Source organism: Nerophis ophidion, linkage group LG08 (genome assembly GCF_033978795.1).
Source record: "Nerophis ophidion isolate RoL-2023_Sa linkage group LG08, RoL_Noph_v1.0, whole genome shotgun sequence".
Taxonomy (NCBI): Eukaryota; Metazoa; Chordata; class Actinopteri; order Syngnathiformes; family Syngnathidae; genus Nerophis; species Nerophis ophidion.
The window spans coordinates 37,632,841-37,652,278 of NC_084618.1; the positions used below are offsets into that span (position 1 = coordinate 37,632,841).

A 19,438-nucleotide genomic window follows, 5' to 3' on the forward strand; every position below is an offset into this window, starting at 1 on the left:
GAGTGTCAATTAGTACGTTTCCATGCAGGGGTCTGGCACCAAATTCTGGGCCCAGCAGACAAGACTCCCCCATGCTAACCTAAACCCAACGTTGTCGCCCCATACACAAACACAGACACTTGGTATCTTTACATGCTCTAAAAAGCTTATTATTGCATTGATTGATTCATCTTTTTGAAACATCTAAAAACTTCAATTAGGTTTTTGACTTTTTAAAGATGTGATTACTGTATCCAGAACATATCTAGATAAGCCGACCCAAATAATTTGGATTTGTTTCAAAAGATTTTAAATAGTTTGCCAAAAAATGCCAATAGATTCAATATCAAGTGGCCATAATATGAATTTATGTCATTATTGACTGAAATATGATTATAAATATGTCAAGTTTTCCTTTACTTCAGAGTGTAAAGTAGATAATACTTTACACACATCATCAGTGACTAATACAAATAATAAGACGACATTATGATTATTATTATTATTATGAATATGTTATAATTAGGGAGTTAAATCTCCCCCTTCCTTAAAAGACTAGTGGTGAGTTTCTAACTTTAATAGAGGTCTTTGAATACACAGTTATGGGCAATGAGTTGCAAAAGGGAAAATACATTACTGCTGTGTATGCTGCCACAGATTGATTTATCATATGTTTACCTTTCTTCCATTATCTCACCTTGGTTCCAAGGTGAGATAATGGAAGACATTTTACCCTTGCTCCTAATGGGTCGTGGTTAGCGCCTTGCATGGCAGCTCCCACCATCAGTGTGTGAATGTGTGTGTGAATGGGTGAATGTGGAAATCGCGTCATACCACTTTGAGTACCTTGAAGGTAGAAAAGTGCAATACAAGTATAACCCATTTATATTTATCTCTGATGACCAAAACAGTCGTGTTTAGGAGAGAGAATGGAAACGGGGACTTCACGTGAAAATAATAACAACCAAATTATTTGAGAAATCCAACTAAAGTGAGAAACACTATTGACTTCAAGTAAGAAGTGGTAACATAATGGTGGTCGTGTCGCCTCTTCTAAAAAGTGTTCATATTTTTGGGTGCCTGCTTTTCTAAAATGTGAATGAAGAAATCAGAAGTGAATGAATGAAAAAGCAGCTAAAAAGGCTGAATGGGAGTTATTTTACTCACATTTGTGTGCTCTCCATCCCCCACCACTTTGTCTCTGGCGCACCAATTTTGTGCGTCTGCATGTCTGAACGTCATTGAAGCCATTTGTGTGTGTCTGCTTGTGTGTACTCTGTGGGTATTATACAGCAATACAGGAGCTTAGTAGTGATTTGCCCATCCCTAACAGTCCCTCCCTAATCCACACACGCATACGTTCGGTGCGTGTGTGTGTGTGTGTGTGCGTGTGTGTGTGTACCAGCTTTGTGAATGGGACGACACAAGTCGACACCGCCTGGCTGTCTCGGTAGTGTTGCTGAGGGAGGGAATGTGGTCCAAATATTTTTTTTTGGGGGGGGGGAGAAAAAAAAAAGAGAGAGGGTGCAAATGGCCTTCAGTTCAGCGAGTGCACTGATGGCAGAATTATGTAATGTTTACACACTGCGCTGCATAATAGACTACAAGTGGTGTGCTGCTATCTGTTCAACACACACTCGCAAAACCACAAAATAAATATGAAGCCCATAAAATAAGAATAAAAAAAAAGATTTTACAGACGTTTTAATGTTTTTTTTAATTCTGTTCATAAAAGAAAATAATATTTTATCTCAATGTGTTTTTCTTCAAGTTTCTATGTATACACTTAACATATAAACTATTTGGTTTTAGTAGTGTAACAATATTCCTCTGCAGCATATCAAAAGTGTTGCAACCTAGGTAAACAATTTGACCAATACTGAAAAAACTGCAGCTTATTGCAGAAGTTTTGCATTCCAGGGAGCATGTTACATACATCATTAATATAGAGTAGAACACACAAACAGACAGTAACACGACAGCAGTGTTTATCTTCTTCCTTTTTGCATTGTCCTCCTCTCTTCTCCTAGGCTAACTGCAGGACGTCAACAAGGAAATGAACTATGATTACATACCCGTTGCCTTCAATTAGTTGTCACGGCAACTGAATCTCTCCGGTCTTTTTCCCACATTAGCGGCAAGTCGATTCACTGTTCTACAAATATCTTGCATTACCTATAGCATACAGTACAGAATATACCAACATACCAATTAGGGCTGTGAATCTTTGGGTGTCCCACGATTCGATATAATATCGATTCTTGGGGTCACGATTCGATAATATATTGATTTTTTCGATTCGATTCGATTCTCGATTCAAAAACGATATTTTTCCGATTCAAAACGATTCAGTATTCATTCAATACATAGGATTTCAGCAGGATCTACCCCAGTCTGCTGACATGCTAGAGGAGTAGTCGATTTAAAAAAAAAAAAAAGCTTTTATAATTGTAAAGGACAATGTTTTATCAACTGATTGCAATAATGTAAATTTGTTTTAACTATTAAACGAACCAAAAATATTACTTATTTTATCTTTGTGAAAACATTGGACACAGTGTGTTGTCAAGCTTATGAGATGTGATGCAAGTGTAAGCCACTGTGACACTATTGTTCTTTTTTATTATTTTTGTAAATGTCTAGTGATAATGTCAGTGAGGGATTTTTAATCACTGCTATGCTGAAATTATAATTCGCGATAGGTTATATCGAGTGAGCCGTGACACTCAGACCGGGGAGGAACACACCTAGTTGTTGCTGCCAAAACGCCGCTGGGAAATGGCTTTCCAGGTGGCACATCTTAACCCATTATCTGGACATATGGGGTATGATAAGACACATAATCGGGTCATGGTCCGATTCTATTGACGAGTCCTCCGGGCGGACGTGCGTCATTGGTGCGCTTCCTGCCCGGAATGCCAGCTGGTGAACCCAGCGGCACCCCAAAGGCACCCTTGTGCCCATTACCGCTCATAGAGGTCCCGTTCAAAAGAATTGAGAGCTTTGTGTTAGTCCTGGTGAACGCGCTATCCTGAAGCAGTGCCCCTGTGCTCTATCTCTGCCAAGAGTGTTGCGCAAGCGCTGTTTCAGGTCATCTCCCGAGTTGGAATCCCGAAAGAGATTCTGACTGACCAGGGCACGTACTTTATGTCGCGCACGATAAAGGAACTATATGGGTTATTGGGAATCAAGGCCATCCGCACTTGCGTATATCATCCGCAAACGGATGGGCTGGTGGAGAGATTGAATAAAACGCTGAAAACCATGTTCCGTAAGTTAATGCACGAGGACAAACAGAATAGGGATAAATGGTTGGACCCCCTAATGTTTGCGATGCGGGAGGCACCCCAGACCTCCCTAGGTTTTGCACCTTTTGAGTTGTTGTATGGCCGTAGGCCTCACGGAGTGCTGGACGTCATTAAAGAAAGCTGGGAGGAAGGTCCAAGCACCAGCAATAATGAAATTCAGTACGTCATGGACATGCGAGCAAAACTCCACAAGGTGGGGCACATGTCACGCGAGAATTTGCTCCAAGCCCAAGAGCGTCAACAGCGCACGCGTAACAAGGGCACCCAGCTACACAAATTTGCACCGGGTGAAAAGGTGCTTGTATTGCTCCCAACCTCAAGTTCCAAATTACTTGCAAAGTGGCAAGGACCCTTCGAGGTCACACAGCAAGTGGGTGATATTGATTATGGGATTTGACGCTCGGACAGACATGGAGACACTCAGATTTACCATCTGAACCTGCTGAAGGCATGGAGAGAGGCGGAGCCTGTTTCCATGGTGACAATAGTGAGGGAGGACGAGTAGCTGGGACCAGAGTTCCCGCACTCTGGCCAGCCCCCTCATCTTCCCTGTGACAACCAGCTCACGTTAGCGCAGAGAGCGGATGTTGCTGAGTTGCAGCGCCGCTTCTCTGATGTGTTCGCCTCGCGGCCCGGCTGCACAAATCTCATCTAACCTCATATTGAGACCAGCCCGGGGGTTACAGTGCGGTCTCGGCCATATCGGCTTCCCGAACACAAACGCAAATTCGTTCAGAAGGAATTAAAAACCATGCTTGAGTTGGGTGCAATAGAAGAATCCCACAGCGCGTGGTGCAGCCCTATTGTTCTGGTAGGGAAGAAGGTTGGTACTGTGCGGTTCTGTGTGGATTACCGCAGGGTGAATGAAAAATCACGTTTTGACCCATACCCAATGCCTCGGGTCGACGAGCTCCTGGATCGGCTAGGCACTGCTTGTTTTTTCACGACACTGGATTTAACTAAGGGCTACTGGCAGATTTCCTTGTCACCAGAGTCCCGATAAAAAACGGCTTTTTCCACTCTGGAAGGTTTGTACCAATTTGTGACACTTCCATTTGGCTTGTTCGGTGCGCCCGCCACGTTCCAGCTCCTCATGGACCGAGTGCTGCGACCCCACGCTGCATACGCAGCTGCCTATGTGGCTGCCTACCTGGATGATGTCTTCATCCAAAGTAGCAGCTGGGACCAACACATGCAGCGGGTGGGGGCGGTGCTCGAGTCCCTCATGCCGGCAGGGCTCACCGCAAATTGCGCGGTTGGCCAGAGGGAAGTACAGTATCTGGGGTACCACTTGGGAGGAGGGCAGGTCCGGCCGCAGGTAGATAAAACGGCGGCAATTGCGGCCTGCCCAAACCCCAAGACAAAAAAAGAGGTGAGGCAGTTTTTGGGTCTAGCGGGGTACTACCGTAGGTTTACCCCGCGGTTTGCGGACCTGACCAGCCCAATAACTGACCTCACCCGAAAGGGTGCTCCAGATCTGGTCCAGTGGACGGAGCAGTGCCAGCATGCGTTAGAGAGGGTTAATGAGGCCCTCTGCGAGGAACCGGTTCTACACATGCCTGATTTTTCTCTCCCGTTTTGTCTGCAGGCTGACGTATCGGGCAGAGGACTGGGAGCGGTTTTGTCCCAGCAGGTGGAGGGCGTCGACCGACCCATCCTCTACATCAGCCGCAAGCTATCAGAAAGGGAGGCCATGTACAGCACAGTGGAGAGGGAGTGCCTCGCAATCAGGTGGGTGGTCGGGGCCCTCTGATACTACATCCTGGGGCGCTCATTCAGCCTCTGCTTTGACCACAAACCCCTCCAGTGGCTCCACCGAATGAAAGATGCCAACGCGCGGATAACCCGTTGGTATCTAGCTTTGCAACCCTACAACTTCAGAGTGATTCACAGGCCGGGTGCACAGATAGCTGTGGCTGACTTCCTTTCCCGCTCCCTCCCGAGGGGCGGGGGGGGAGTGGGCACTGCCGGACAGCGTCCCGGCCTGAGTCTGGCGGTGGAGGTATGTAGTGGTCGTGGCCTGCGGACCTACAACGAAGTGGGGTGTGGCAGAACCGGCTTCGAGATCAGCGACAGGTGCGTAGATGACACAGCTGAAAGTGTTTGTCTAATCACCTGTCGCTCTGTTAAAGGCGGCAGTCGGGAAGGAAAAGGGGGTGGTTGATGGCGGTTGGTGAGGCACGAGAAGAGCAAGACAGACCACTCTGAAGGAAAGACAATTTTTGAAAAGCACAAAAGGACTTTTTGCACGATCCATTGAACAATAAACATTATTTTCAAACCTTCAAAAGGAGTGGTGATGTCAGTGACTGGTGGCTCAAAGAACCTGGAAGGAAGCGACTTCCACACACATAATTTCATATCATTGGACAATGTTTAGCCTGTTAAACTGTTTGTAGGTTGGATATAGGTATTGAATATAAATCAAAGAGCTGGAGCATCAAAAATTAAAAGTATGATTGTGTTCTATGTTTGAGAGGACCCTCAACCCCTCTGTCGTGTAAACGTTGGGCCCTGAGGTAAAAAGGTTAAGGTTAAGTTTAAGAAACCCTGGGATAAGGAACAAGCGATTACATTTTGGGGGTGATTCAGATTACCGTCTGACTAAATTTGCTCTTCATCATCCATACATTTTCTACTGCTTGTCCCTTTTGGGGTCGCGGGGGGTGCTGGAGCCTATCTCAGCTGGATTCAGGCGGAAGCCGGGTACACCCTGGACAAGTCGCCACCTCATCGCAGGGCCAACACAGATAGACAGACAACATTCACACTCACATTCACACACTAGGGACCATTTAGTGTTGCCAATCAACCTATCCCCAGGTGCATGTTTTTGGAGGTGGGAGGAAGCCGGAGTACCCGGAGGGGACCCACGCAGTCACGGGGAGAACATGCAAACTCCACGCAGAAAGATCCCGAGTCAGGGATTGAACCAAAGACTACTCAGGACCCTCGTATTGTGAGGCACCTGCACTAATCCATGTACCACCGTGCTGCCCTGCTCTGCATCATTCATGTTGGACAATATGTTGATTTTATTGTGGCATGCGCAGGCAAAATTACTTCAAAATAGTCATATTAAAACATTAAATGGGGCTGTATTTGAACAAACTGAAAACATTGTGAGCCAATCTCTTTCCGGACAAGCATGTATTTTCAAACGGTCACCCATTTTTCTAGAAATCTTCCAAAATATCAGCTAAATGTTGTGTTCTGTTGACAGTCCAATGCAGGTCAGGTCACTCACAATGGCAGCGGAAGAATACAAAACCTATCAGGCACAACTGGCATCAACGGACGCAGAAGGGCTGCAGCATGGAGTGAGCGGCTGTGTCCCGCGTGGACAAACAAGTCAAAGACGCTAACACAACCCAATCTGGACAATGATCCACGGGTGTCCGTGTGCCGCGACATTAGAGCGTAGGCATACCTTTGTTGTTGTATCACAATGAATAGGTTGGCGTGTTCACGCCACGCCGAGACAAATTGGCCAATTTCCTCCTCGGTGAGACAACGCAACGAGTATGCGGTGGGAACAAAGAGTTCACGGAAATTAAATAAGGAAGCGACAAAATGATCTATTCTATGTGCATGTGTGTGCAAGTAACCATGGAGTGTGTAGTGTGTTCATTTGTCTACTCTTCTACTCCTGAACACAAAAGAGCGAACATTTGTCAAAAAACACACATGTACTGTGTTGACAGTGCTATTTGTTCTATGATGATTTGGATCGACTTGAAATTTCTCACAAAGCTCTAAGATCTCTACAAAGCAACCCATTGTACCTTTAGGGTGAATTGTTCAACTAAAGCTAAACATGCATATTTGTTTGTGTAACTCTTCTGCTCCAGCACCACTGCACACTAAAGGGTTAAAATGTCTCAAACAAGCACCCTTACTGTGTAGACTGTGCTATTATTTACCTGACAAATTTGTCCCATATTATGAAATGCCATAAGTGGGACTGACAGGAAATTTATCACACAGCTCTATAAAACAGTCACTAACTTAACTTTAGAGTGTTAAGTCGGGTCATGGCAAAATTTGGTACACACTTTCAAGGGACTGACGAGCATTTGTGTGTAAAATTTGAACAAGACTGCTTAGAAAACATGGCCGCCATTGACCAAAGTGTTTTGGCACTCGCAAAGGCCCGGCGGGACTAACTGCCCATAGGTCATTGACAACTTGTCTGATTATTATAAAACTTTGAAGGCCTACTGAAACCCACTACTACCCACCACGCAGTCTGATAGTTTATATATCAATGATGAAATATTAACATTGCAACACATGCCAATAAGGCGGGCTTCACGGTGGCAGAGGGGTTAGTGCGTCTGCCTCACAATACGAAGTTCCTGCAGTCCTGGGTTCAAATCCAGGCTCGGGAACTTTCTGTGTGGAGTTTGCATGTTCTCCCCGTGAATGTGTGGGTTCCCTCCGGGTACTCCGGCTTCCTCCCACTTCCAAAGACATGCACCTGGGGATAGGTTGATTGGCAACACTAAATGGTCCCTAGTGTGTGAATGTGAGTGTGAATGTTGTCTGTCTATCTGTGTTGGCCCTGTGATGAGGTGGCGATTTGTCCAGGGTGTACCCCGCCTTCCGCCCGATTGTAGCAGAGATAGGCGCCAGCACCCCCCGCGACCCCAAAAAAGGGAATAAGCGGTAGGAAATGGATGGATGGATGCCAATAAGGCCTTTTTAGTTTACTAAATTGCCATTTTAAATTTCCCGGGAGTTTTTTCTTCAAAACATCGCGTAATGATGACGTGTACGCTTGACGTCACGGGCTGTTAGGAATATGAGCGCTGCGCACACACACAGCTAAATTTCGTCTGCTTTAACGGCATAATTACACAGTATTTTGGAGATCTGTGTTGCTGAATCTTTTGCAATTTGTTAAATTAATAATGGAGGAGTCAAAGTAGAAAGATGTAGTTGGGAAGCTATAGCCTTTAGCCACACAAACACACGGTGATTCCTTGTTTAAAATTCACGGAGGGGAAACTTTACTATGGATCAGAGCGGACATGGATCCCAACCGAATGTCAACTAGCAGGTTTCGGTGACAAAATTGTGGTTAAAAAGTCGCTTTTTACCGGATATCAGCTGAGCTTGTGCCGCCCATAAAGCTGCCGTCGACTTCCCTGAGACACTGCGCGTCAACACACGGCCGTGGACGTACACTTACGACTATCAGGTACTGTTAAACTCACTAAAACACTAGCAACACAATAGAAAGATAAGGGGTTTCCCAGAATTATCCTGGTAAATGTCTCTAAAAACATATGAAACCATCTCAATGCAATCGCGTAATTTTTTTGAACTTTTTTTTTCTTTTTTCTTTTTTGTAGTCTGTCGCTATCAATATCCTCAAACACGAATCTTTCATCCTCGCTCAAATTAAAGGGGAAATTGTCGTTTTCTCAGTCCGAATAGCACTTTTTGTTGGAGGCTCCCATTAAAAACAATGTGAGGATGTGAGGAGCCATCAAACATGTGACGTCATCGTCTGCGACTTCCGGTGGAGGCAGGGCTTTTCTCTTAGCACCGAAAGTTGCAAACTTTACCGTGGATGTTCTCTACTAAATCCTTTCAGCAAAAATATGGCAATATCACGAAATGATCAAGTATGACACATAGAATGGACCTGCTATCCCCGTTTGAATAAGAAAATCTAATTTCAGTAGGCCTTTAAGTGTATTAGTATTATATATATGCTAGCAGGGCTACAAAATAATTTTGAGCATAACATGTCGGGGGAACCACAATTGTTTACAGAAAAAAAAATAGGTCATACAACTTGCAGCTATAGGACAGGAAGACAAGAGAAAGCGCACCCACACGCACACACTTACATTCAAAACACATACATACATTTTAACTAGCGCACCGCTGAAACGGCAACCTTTGCACAGAGGGCACTGTGCATGTTTGCAGATTGACAGTAGTTATGCAAGCAGCAACACAAGCAAACAGTGCTGAAAGACTGGCTGGTAGATGGATGGATGGAAGGAGGAGAGAAGCAGGGGAAAAAGATCGAGTGAGACAGTAATGTCACCTTGGTATACAGTGAAAATAGACATTTTAGCTGATAGCAGGCATGATGCTACAATTTTGATATCAAAAACATTGCCTTTAGGGTTTTTACCCCAGGAGCTAATAAGATATATATATATATATATATATATATATATATATATATATATATATATTAGGGGTGGAACGGTACGTGTATTTGTATTGAACCGTTTCAGTACAGGGATTTCGGTTCGGTTTGGAGGTGTACCGAATGAGTACACATGCTAGCTGCGACCGGGCTAGGACAACATGTAAAAGCCAGAGCTGGAAGACCGTCCTGCCTCGTTAAGATCTCCCGTTTGGGAACACTTTGGCTGCGTGATACAACAATGGAGGACAAGGTTTGCTGATATTGTTCAGCAGCTGCTTCTGACAACATGTCAAACATGTGTTGCACCTTTCCTGCTTCCGGCTCCCAGACCATAGTCGAGCAGCGCAGGGGAGACACTCCTCCAGGGCTGATGTATTCTCGGGGGCAACACCCTTCACTCTACCCGGCAGTGGGTCTCCACAGCTCCGGACTCCAGGGTAAATGAAGAATCCGGCGATTAGTTGCAAATTGTGGCTTTATTGAGGTCTTGCACACAGCCAGTCCAACAAAACACCAGCCACTCCCGCACTTGCATTAAGCTCCCTCACCTCGCTCGCCCACACACTCACTGACGTCACATGCTGTCACATATTAAAGGGCCACACACACACATACGCTACTCTCATAACACAGGCTAACCCATTTGAAGCGTCACCACCGCATTTAAGCAGCCTCTCCTCGGCGAGTCAGGCAGGGCTAAAGCAATAACAAATGTTTTCATAGCAGCAGATTTAAGTCCATATTGCATTAAAAACTAGATTTTGACCCATTTATATGGTTGAAGAACAATGAGCCAATATATCCTTTTACTGCCAAGTTAGCCAGGCTAATAAAAGTCTCAATCAATCAATTAATCAATCAAAAAAAGCACTTTATATGTAGAAAGGTTTTGTTAAGAAACCATTCTGAGCCTTATCTTATTTAGTTTTTATTTTATACATGTTGACCACATTATCCCTGTGTGTGTATGTATGTTATGCCGTTGTTTACAAATTTGGTAAATAAATAACCCCAAAAATTATTATTTTGCAGTTTTCTTACTGTACCAAAAATGAACCGAACCGTGACCTCTAAACCGAGGTACGTAGCGAACCGAAATTTTTGTGTACCCCTAATATATATATATATATATATATATATATATATATATATATATATCCTATGAGGAAAATAGCTTGTTGTTTTACATGAGTTATCTTTATTGTTACACTTGTAAGACAGTTAAGAATGTCACAATATTACTTAAAACACCCTGGAACAGAATATTTCCATTTCCATTACTTCCTATAAATAGTAAATGGGTTATGCTCTACCAACTTGTTCAAGTTGGTAGAGTGGCCATGCCAGCAACTTGTGGGTTCCTGGTTTGATCCCCAGCTTCTGCCATTCTAGTCATGTTCTGTTGTGTCACCCTCGCTCCCGATGGTTCATTGTATGGAATGTGTACGTCAATGTGGAAATAGGGTCAAAGCGCTTTGAGTACTTGAAGGTAGAAAAGCGCTGTACAAGTATAACCCATTTACCATTTATAGGAAGTAATGGAAATGGAAATATTCTGTTCCATAAGAAAATTTGCTTCTGATTTTGACAATTTACAGTGGGCCATGTTTTTAACACTTTATGACTGTTAAGAATGCTTGACCCTGAATTGGATTATTCCCAATTTCTAGTACAGAAGCTGCCCTGCTACTTACAGGGTCTTAATTCCATGACGCCCAGCGAATGGCGAAAACCTGCGAATAATAACACACCAATAGAAAGCCTGATTTATTTATTTAATTTTGACACCAGTCATTTCTAAAACTGTAGAACTGCGGAACGCGGCCTTCATTTATATATATTTCTCTTATGTATAAATTTGTACTTTGCAATACATTTTGTATAGTCTTACTTGTATATACTGTTGCTAGGTGACTAGTATATTGTCTATTGTTTTGTTGTAATGCATGCACCTAGAGTACTTGCTTGCTCAGTGAATGTATACTTGTCTATTTGTTATATGTTTAGAGAGCTAAAAACTGCCGAAGACAAATTCTTTGTACATGCAAGTATACTTGGCCAGACAAACCTGATTCTTATTCTGATATAGGGGTACGTTAAAGGATCACTCTATTTAAAGGGGAACATTATCACCAGACCTATATAAGCGTCAATATATACCTTGATGTTGCAGAAAAAAGACCATATATTTTTTTAACCGTTTTCCGAACTGTAAATGGGTGAATTTTTGCGAATTGAACACCTTTCTATTATTTGCTTTCGGAGCGATGACGTCAAAACGTGACATCACATAGGTAGTCAACACTATTTTCTCCACCACATTACAGGCAGCAAGTCAAATCAGCTCTGTTATTTTCCGTTTCTTCGACTGTTTTAAGGTACCTTGGAGACATCATGCCTCGTCGGTGTGTTGTCGGAGGGTGTAACAACACGATCAGGGATGGATTCAAATTGATATACGTAGAATGTGCATCGATTAGCACGGCATGCTAATCGATGCTAACATGCTATTTAGGCTAGCTGTATGTACATATTGCATCGTTATGCCTCATTTGTAGCTATATTTGCATCCAACCTTTCCCTCCATCCACATTTAATCTCAAACAAACACTTACCAATCGACGGATTTAAGTTGCTCCAGTGTCAAGAGATGCGAAAGTCCCTTGTTTGGTTTTTACCGGCAATGCTACGACAGAGATGGCACAGAGATGGCAAGAATGTCTGGATATCCTGCGACACTCAAAGCAGATGCATTCCCAACGATTAAGTCAACCAAATCACAAAGGTGAGTTTTGTTGATGTTATTGGCTTATGTGCTAATCAGACATATTTGGTCGCGGCATGACTGCCAGCTAATCGATGCTAACATGCTATTTAGGCTAGCTGTATGTACTTTTGTAGCTGTATTTGCATCCAGCGTTTCCTTCCACCCACATTTAATGCCAAACAAACACTTACCAATCGACAGATTTAAGTTGATCCAGTGTCACGAGATGCGAAACTTCCGATCGTTGGTCTGCACATTTTACCGGCGAAGCTAAGGCAAACATGGCCGAATAGCATCAATAGCTATTCGCTCAATAGATTCAGTTTCTTCTTCAATTTCGTTTTTGCTATCTGCCTCCATACTCTAATCATCCGTTTCAATACATGCGTAATCTGTTGAATCGCTTAATCCGCTGAAATCTGAGTCTGAATCCGAGCTAATGTCGCTATATCTTGCTGTGCTATCCACCATTTGTTTGTATTGGCATCGCTATGTGACGTCACAGGGAAATGGACAGTGGCTTCGCAGATAGCGAAAATCAGGCACTTTAAAGCTTTTTTTAGGGATATTATGGGACGGGTAAAATTTTGAAAAAAACTTCGAAAAATAAAATAAGCCACTGGTAACTGATTTTTATTGGTTTTAACATTTCTGAAATTGTGATAATGTTCCCCTTTAAGTACAGTGTTTTATTTGTGTTTATTCAGACACAGTGTTACTGTTCAAACTGTGTGTAAAATGTTTAAAAAATTAAATCCATCCATTTTCTACCGCTTATTCCCTTTGGGATCGCGGGGGGCGCTGGTGCCTATCTCAGCTGCATTCGGGCAGAAGGTGGCGTACACCCTGGACAAGTCTCCACCTCATCGCAGGGCCAACACAACTAGACAGACAACATTCACACTCACATTCACACACTAAGGCCAATTTTTTTTAGTGTTGCCAATCAACCTATCCCCAGGTGCATGTCTTTGGAGGTGGGAGGAAGCCGGAATACCCGGAGGGAACCCACGCAGTCACGGGGAGGACATTCAAACTCCACACAGAAAGATCCCGAGCCCGCGGTTGAACCCAGGACTACTCAGGACCTTTGTATTGTGAAGCAGACGCACTAACCCCTGTCACACTCTGCTGCCCTAAAAGAAATATAATTTTTAAATAAAACCTCTATTTTTTTTAAATAAATACTTTGGCCTAGTACACTACTGTATGTTATTGTTGGTCAGTATGGTGGCACTTGGAAAGCCAAGTTTTTTCTGAGGTGGTACTCGGTGAAAAAACTGCTCTAAACCCTTTTTACGTATATGCTTATCACAGTTATTTAACACACTGCAGATAGCGCCATCAAACCGCTTCCTCTTTAAGTACCAATAAAAAGGGCATTATTTACAGATCAAAGCAAAAATAAGCTAAATAACTCCACTACTGTAAAAATGTCCAGTGGTTAAGAATGTTGAATAAAAAATAGCTTTTTATATTTTATTTTAATCCATGTATTTCTAGTCATACTATTAGTACTTTGAAGTACTATGCATTGGTACTACAGACACAGCTTAGGCACCAGTGTTCTAGTAGTTATTTTCCCCTCGTTTTCAGTTGCGGCATACGACAGTGAGGGAATGCAAGTCGATGCTAAATCCTCAAAGTGACACAACCACGCTGGTGTGTTGCGTGTGTGTGTGAGTGTGTGTGAGTGTGTGTGAACACAGCATCATGGAGAGCTTGGGTTAAGACTTGCCAAGAGCACTTTTCCCATACACCAGGGAGCCAAGACATCCCCGGCCAGCCAAGAATAGCAACAACTCTCCTCCTCGCACTCGCACACACTGCAGAGGATGTTGATAGTCAGCGTGCAACACGTCCGCCAACACAAACCAGCCCACTAAGAGCACAAATGCTCGTTTTTTTGTGCTCCTTTTCATTTATGAGGCCGGCCCAAAGTGGAGAAATGGGCATATTTTATGATTGTGTTGTATTCTCCATCATCGTTGCGACTACATAAAGCAACACCACAGGCAGCGCTGCACGCACAGCAACAACACACGTCGGGTAAATAAATGCATTTATGGTGCGGGAGACTATTGAATGAGTGCGCTGCTCCATCTTCTTGCAAAGCACAAAAGAACAGAAACACAATATGCCGGCTATAAAATAACAATAAAACAGTGCACAACGCAGAAAAAAGTGCATCAATGTTTCCCTAAACTAACCCTATTGCTGTCAAAATGATAATTATGGTGTTTGATTAAAAAAAAAAAAAAAAAACAGTTGTGTACTTCCTTTGGTGGTTAGCTGTGACCTCAAACAAAAAAAGCTAAAGCTGGCCAAAGATAAAGATTTTTAACTTTTCATTTTTAAAAATGACAAGACCCAAATGTCCTATAATTCTAAAATGTAAAAAAAAACAGCTTTAGCCTCAGTGTGGTAAGCCCGCTAACACTTGGCGAGCAATATTTAAAACATTTCAAGTATAAAACAAATAAAAGACAAAATATTACCCAACTTACTTAAAAATATATCTACAGGTCTTAAAGACCAATGTATGGATTTAGGACTACGTGGGTATAAATCGCTGTAGCGAAGCGTGCAATAACGTTGCTAAACACAGCTAAAAATGGAGTGTTTATACTTTTAAAAAAATAAAAAAGTATGTATTTATTATTTACCTTATAGCATTTTTTTAAATGGCATTATCCTTAAAGTACGATTGAAAAACCGCAACAAATTGTGGAGTAGTTCAACTCCAGGAAGAGCACAGCCATTAGATGTACTTATTTGTGTAAGCAAACTATTTCTAATCCTGAAGCGCTACACACAAAAGCATCATAAAGTGTGAAAACATGAACCTCTCCTCTGCTGTTTGTCCTATTATTTTTCTGAAAAATACACCACATGTTGGCACTAATATTAAAAGCCATACATCAGATTGACTGTAAATTTCTCACACAGTTCTACAATACACCTATTGTAAGTAGGAGTGTCTCCTTATAACTTTTGATGCAATGCCGCTATTAAAGCCTTTGGTACTGGCTGATACTTACATTGAACCGATAACAACAACAGCACGAATCACACATAGTTTGTAGTGTGGAATGTTAAAAAAGTGAAATTACTCAATGAGAACAGTTGCAGGTATGAACAACACTAAACAATTTTTTTATAAACAGTCTGGAATGGATTTATGCTGTCTTTAGTTGAAGTGGAGTGGTAACTGCTTTTCTGGTGACACCCAGAGGCCAGAATAATTCATTAAGTTAAAGGCCTACTAAATGAGATTTTCTTATTTAAACAGGGATAACAGGTCCATTTTATGTGTCAAACTTGATCATTTCGCAAAATTGCCATATTTTTGCTGAAAGGATTTAGTAGAGAACATCCACGATAAAGTTTGCAACTTTTGGTCGCTGATAAAAAAGCTTTGCCTTTACCAGAAGTAGCAGACGATGTGCGCGTGACCTCACTGGTTGTAGGGCTCCTCACATCCTCACATTGTTTACAATGTGAGCCACCAGTAGTAAGAGCAATTCGGACCGAGAAATCTACAATTTCCCCATTAATTTGAGGATGAAAGATTCGTGGATGAGGATATTGATAGTTAAGGACTAGAAAAAAAAAAAAAAAGTTTAAAAACACAAAAAAACAAAAAACAAGCAAGGGCAAATGAGAGCGATTCAGTTGTTTTTAGACACATTTACTAGGATAATTCTGGAAAATCCCTTATATGCTATTGTGTAGCTAGTGTTTTAGTGAGATTAAATAGTACCTGATTGTCGGAGGGGTGTGGCCACGGGTGTCTTGACGCCAGAGTCTCTGAGGGAAGTCACGTAGCTACTTGGACGGCGCAAGCTCCGCTGATCTAAGGTAAGAGGCGACTTTATACCACAATTTTCTCACCGAAAACTGCCGGTAGACATGTAGTCGGGATCCATGTTTGCTTGACCGCTCCGATCCATAGTAAAGCGTCACCTTCAGGAATTTTAAACAAGGAAACACCGGCTGTTTGTGTGGCTAAAGGCTAAAGCTTCCCACCTCCATTTTTCTACTTTGACTTCTCCATGATTAATTGAACAAATTGCAAAAGATTCTGCAACACAGATGTCCAGAATACTGCGTAATTATGCGATTAAAGCAGACTACTTATAGCTTGGATCTGGCTGGAAAATAATGTCCGCTACAACCCGAGACGTCAAACGCACGCGTCATCATACCGCGACGTTTTCAACACAACACTTCATGGGAAATTTAAAATTGCAATTTAGTAAACTAAAAAGGCCATATTGGCATGTGTTGCAATGTTAATATTTCATCATTGATATATAAACTATCAGACTGCGTGGTCGGTAGTAGTGGGTTTCAGTAGGCCTTTAAGGTGATAACGCAGTAGGTTAAATGATGCTAACACATTTGTTACTGGATACTTCTTAGTACGCTTTTCCTTTGGAGACATTGTATGTGTAAGCAATATGAAACTATCATTATTATCATACGTGCCTTTTTAAACTGCAATATTGTTCAATTAAGGACACTAAATACTAGGGCTGTGAATCTTTGGGTGTCCCACGATTCGATTCAATATCGATTCTTGGGGTCGCGATTCGATAATATATACATTTTTTTGATTCAACGCGATTCTCGATTCAAAAACGTTATTTTTCCGATTCAAAACGATTCTGTATTCATTCAATACATAGGATTTCAGCAGGATCTACCCCAGTCTGAGTAGTAGATTCTTAAAAAAAAACTTTTATCATCGTAAAGGACAATGTTTGGGGCGGTATAGCTCGGTTGGTAGAGTGGCTGTGCCAGCAACTTGAGGGTTGCAGGTTTGATTCCCGCTTCTGCCATCCTAGTCACTGCCGTTGTGTCCTTGGGCAAGACACTTTACCCACGTGCTCCCAGCGCCACCCACACTGGTTTAAATGTAATTTAGATATTGGGTTTCACTATGTAAAGCGCTTTGAGTCACTAGAGAAAAGCGCTATATAAATATAATTCACAATTCACGTCACGTTTTATCAACTGATTGCAATAATGTAAATTTGTTATAACTATTAAACAAACCAAAAATATGACTTATTTTATCTTTGTGAAAACATTGGACACAGTGTGTTGTCAAGCTTATGAGATGCAATGCAAGTGTAAGCCAATGTGACACTATTGATCTTTTTTTTTTTTTTTTTTTAATAAATGTCTAATGATAATGTCAATGAGGGATTTTTAATCACATCTATGCTGAAATTATAACTAATATTGATACTGTTGTTGATAATATTCATTTTTGTTTCACTACTTTTGGTTTGTTCTGTGTCTTGTTTGTGTCTCCTCTCAATTGCTCTGTTTATTGCAGTTCTGAGTGTTGCTGAGTCAGGTTTGGTTTTGGAATTGGATTTCATTGTTATGGTATTGCTGTGTATTGGTTTGTTGGATTGATAAAAAAAAAAAAAGGATTTAAAAAAAATTAGAATCGATTCTGAATCGCACAAACGTGAGAATCACGATTCATATTCCAATCGATTTTTTCCCACACCCCTACTAAATACGTATGTCGAGCTTGGGGCAGTATAGCTCGGTTGGTAGAGCGGCCGTACCAGCAACTTGAGGGTTGCAGGTTCGATCCCCGCTTCCGCCACCCTAGTCACTGCCGTTGTGTCCTTTACCCACCTGCTCCCAGTGCCACCCACACTGGTTTAAATGTAACTTAGATATTGGGTTTCACTATGTAAAGCGCTTTGAGTCACTAGAGAAAAAGCGCTATATAAATATAATTCAATTCACTTCACTTGTGAGCTATTGTGTGCCTAGTGGTTGTGTAGCTGCTAGTTCCGAGTCGCCTATAACAACTTAATTACTATTTATTTATGAGAACCTTATTTTATTTGTTTTTATTTACAAAATTATGTATGTATTTATCCCGTGTTCGATTCTGCTTTGATTGTCCGGATTGAGCACAAACAAAATGTTAGAAATTGCTATGAAACGGAAAGGGGTAAGATTGAATAAGCGCCGATTCTTCCGACTTCTTTTCGGACCACGCTGTAATGAGAAACTGGAAATATGCGATGTACCATTTTGTAATTGTATGCATGTTGGGAATAAAGTAATGCCATAACCATGTTTACCTTTTGTAAATCACTGTTGAGCTTTGCATAAGTAACCACGATGTAGGAATGCTTGTATCGGGAGATTTTTAATGCATAAGCTGATATTTGTTTTTTGCTCATATCAAACAGATGCATGATATTGATGTCGATTTGGGACACCCGTGGTTTTAACTTTAGGGTGTTATGCCTAATGACCAGAAAGTTGTTTAAGAAAGATGGCTGCCAGTTAAGAACAAATAACAATTTAAAGGCCTACTTACCCACCACGCAGTCTGATAGTTTATATATCAATGATGAAATATTAACATTACAACACATGCCAATACGGCCTTTTTAGTTTACTAAATTGCAATTTTAAATTTCCCGGGAGTTTCGTCTTGAAAACGTTGTGTAATGATGACGTGTACGCAAGACGACACGGGTTTTTAGGAAGTATAAACGCTGCGCACACACACAGCTAAAAGTCGTCTGCATTAACCGCATAATTACACAATATTTTGGAGATCTGTGTTGCTGAATCTTTTGCAATTTGTTCAATTAATATTGGAGAAGTCAAAGTAGAAAGATGGAGTTGGGAAGCTTTAGCCTTTAGCCACAAAAACTCACGGTGATTCCTTGTTTAAAATTCCTGGAGGTGAAACTTTACTAGGGATCAGAGCGCGGTCAAGTGAACATGAATCACGGCGGAATGTCAACCAGCAGGTTTCGGTGAGAACATTGTGGTTAAAAAGTCGCTTCTTACCGGAGAAAAGCTGAGCTTGTGCCGTCCATAGCTGTCCTTCAGACACTGGCGTCAAGACACCCGTGGAGACGCCCCTCCGACTATCAGGTACTGTTAAACTCAATAAAACATTAGCAACACTATAGAAAGATAAGGGATTTCCCAGAATGATCCTAGTAAATGTGTCTAAAAACATCGGAATCCGTCCCAATGCAATCGTGTTTTTTTTAACCCTTTTTTTTTCTTTTTTTCTAGTTCGTCGCTATCAATGTCCTCAAACACAAATCTTTCATCCTCGCTCAAATTAATGGGGAAATTGTCGTTTTCTTGGTCCGAATAGCACTTTTTGTTGGAGGCTCCCATTAAAATAAATGTGAATATGTGATG

At 41.9% G+C, this 19,438-nt stretch overlaps 1 protein-coding gene across 3 annotated transcripts in view; it reads right to left on the reverse strand.

The window, feature by feature from the left end:
* Positions 1-19,438, reverse strand: part of atxn1a (ataxin 1a) — a 158,996-nt gene that overhangs the window by 31,797 nt on the left and 107,761 nt on the right. The window lies entirely within an intron of this gene.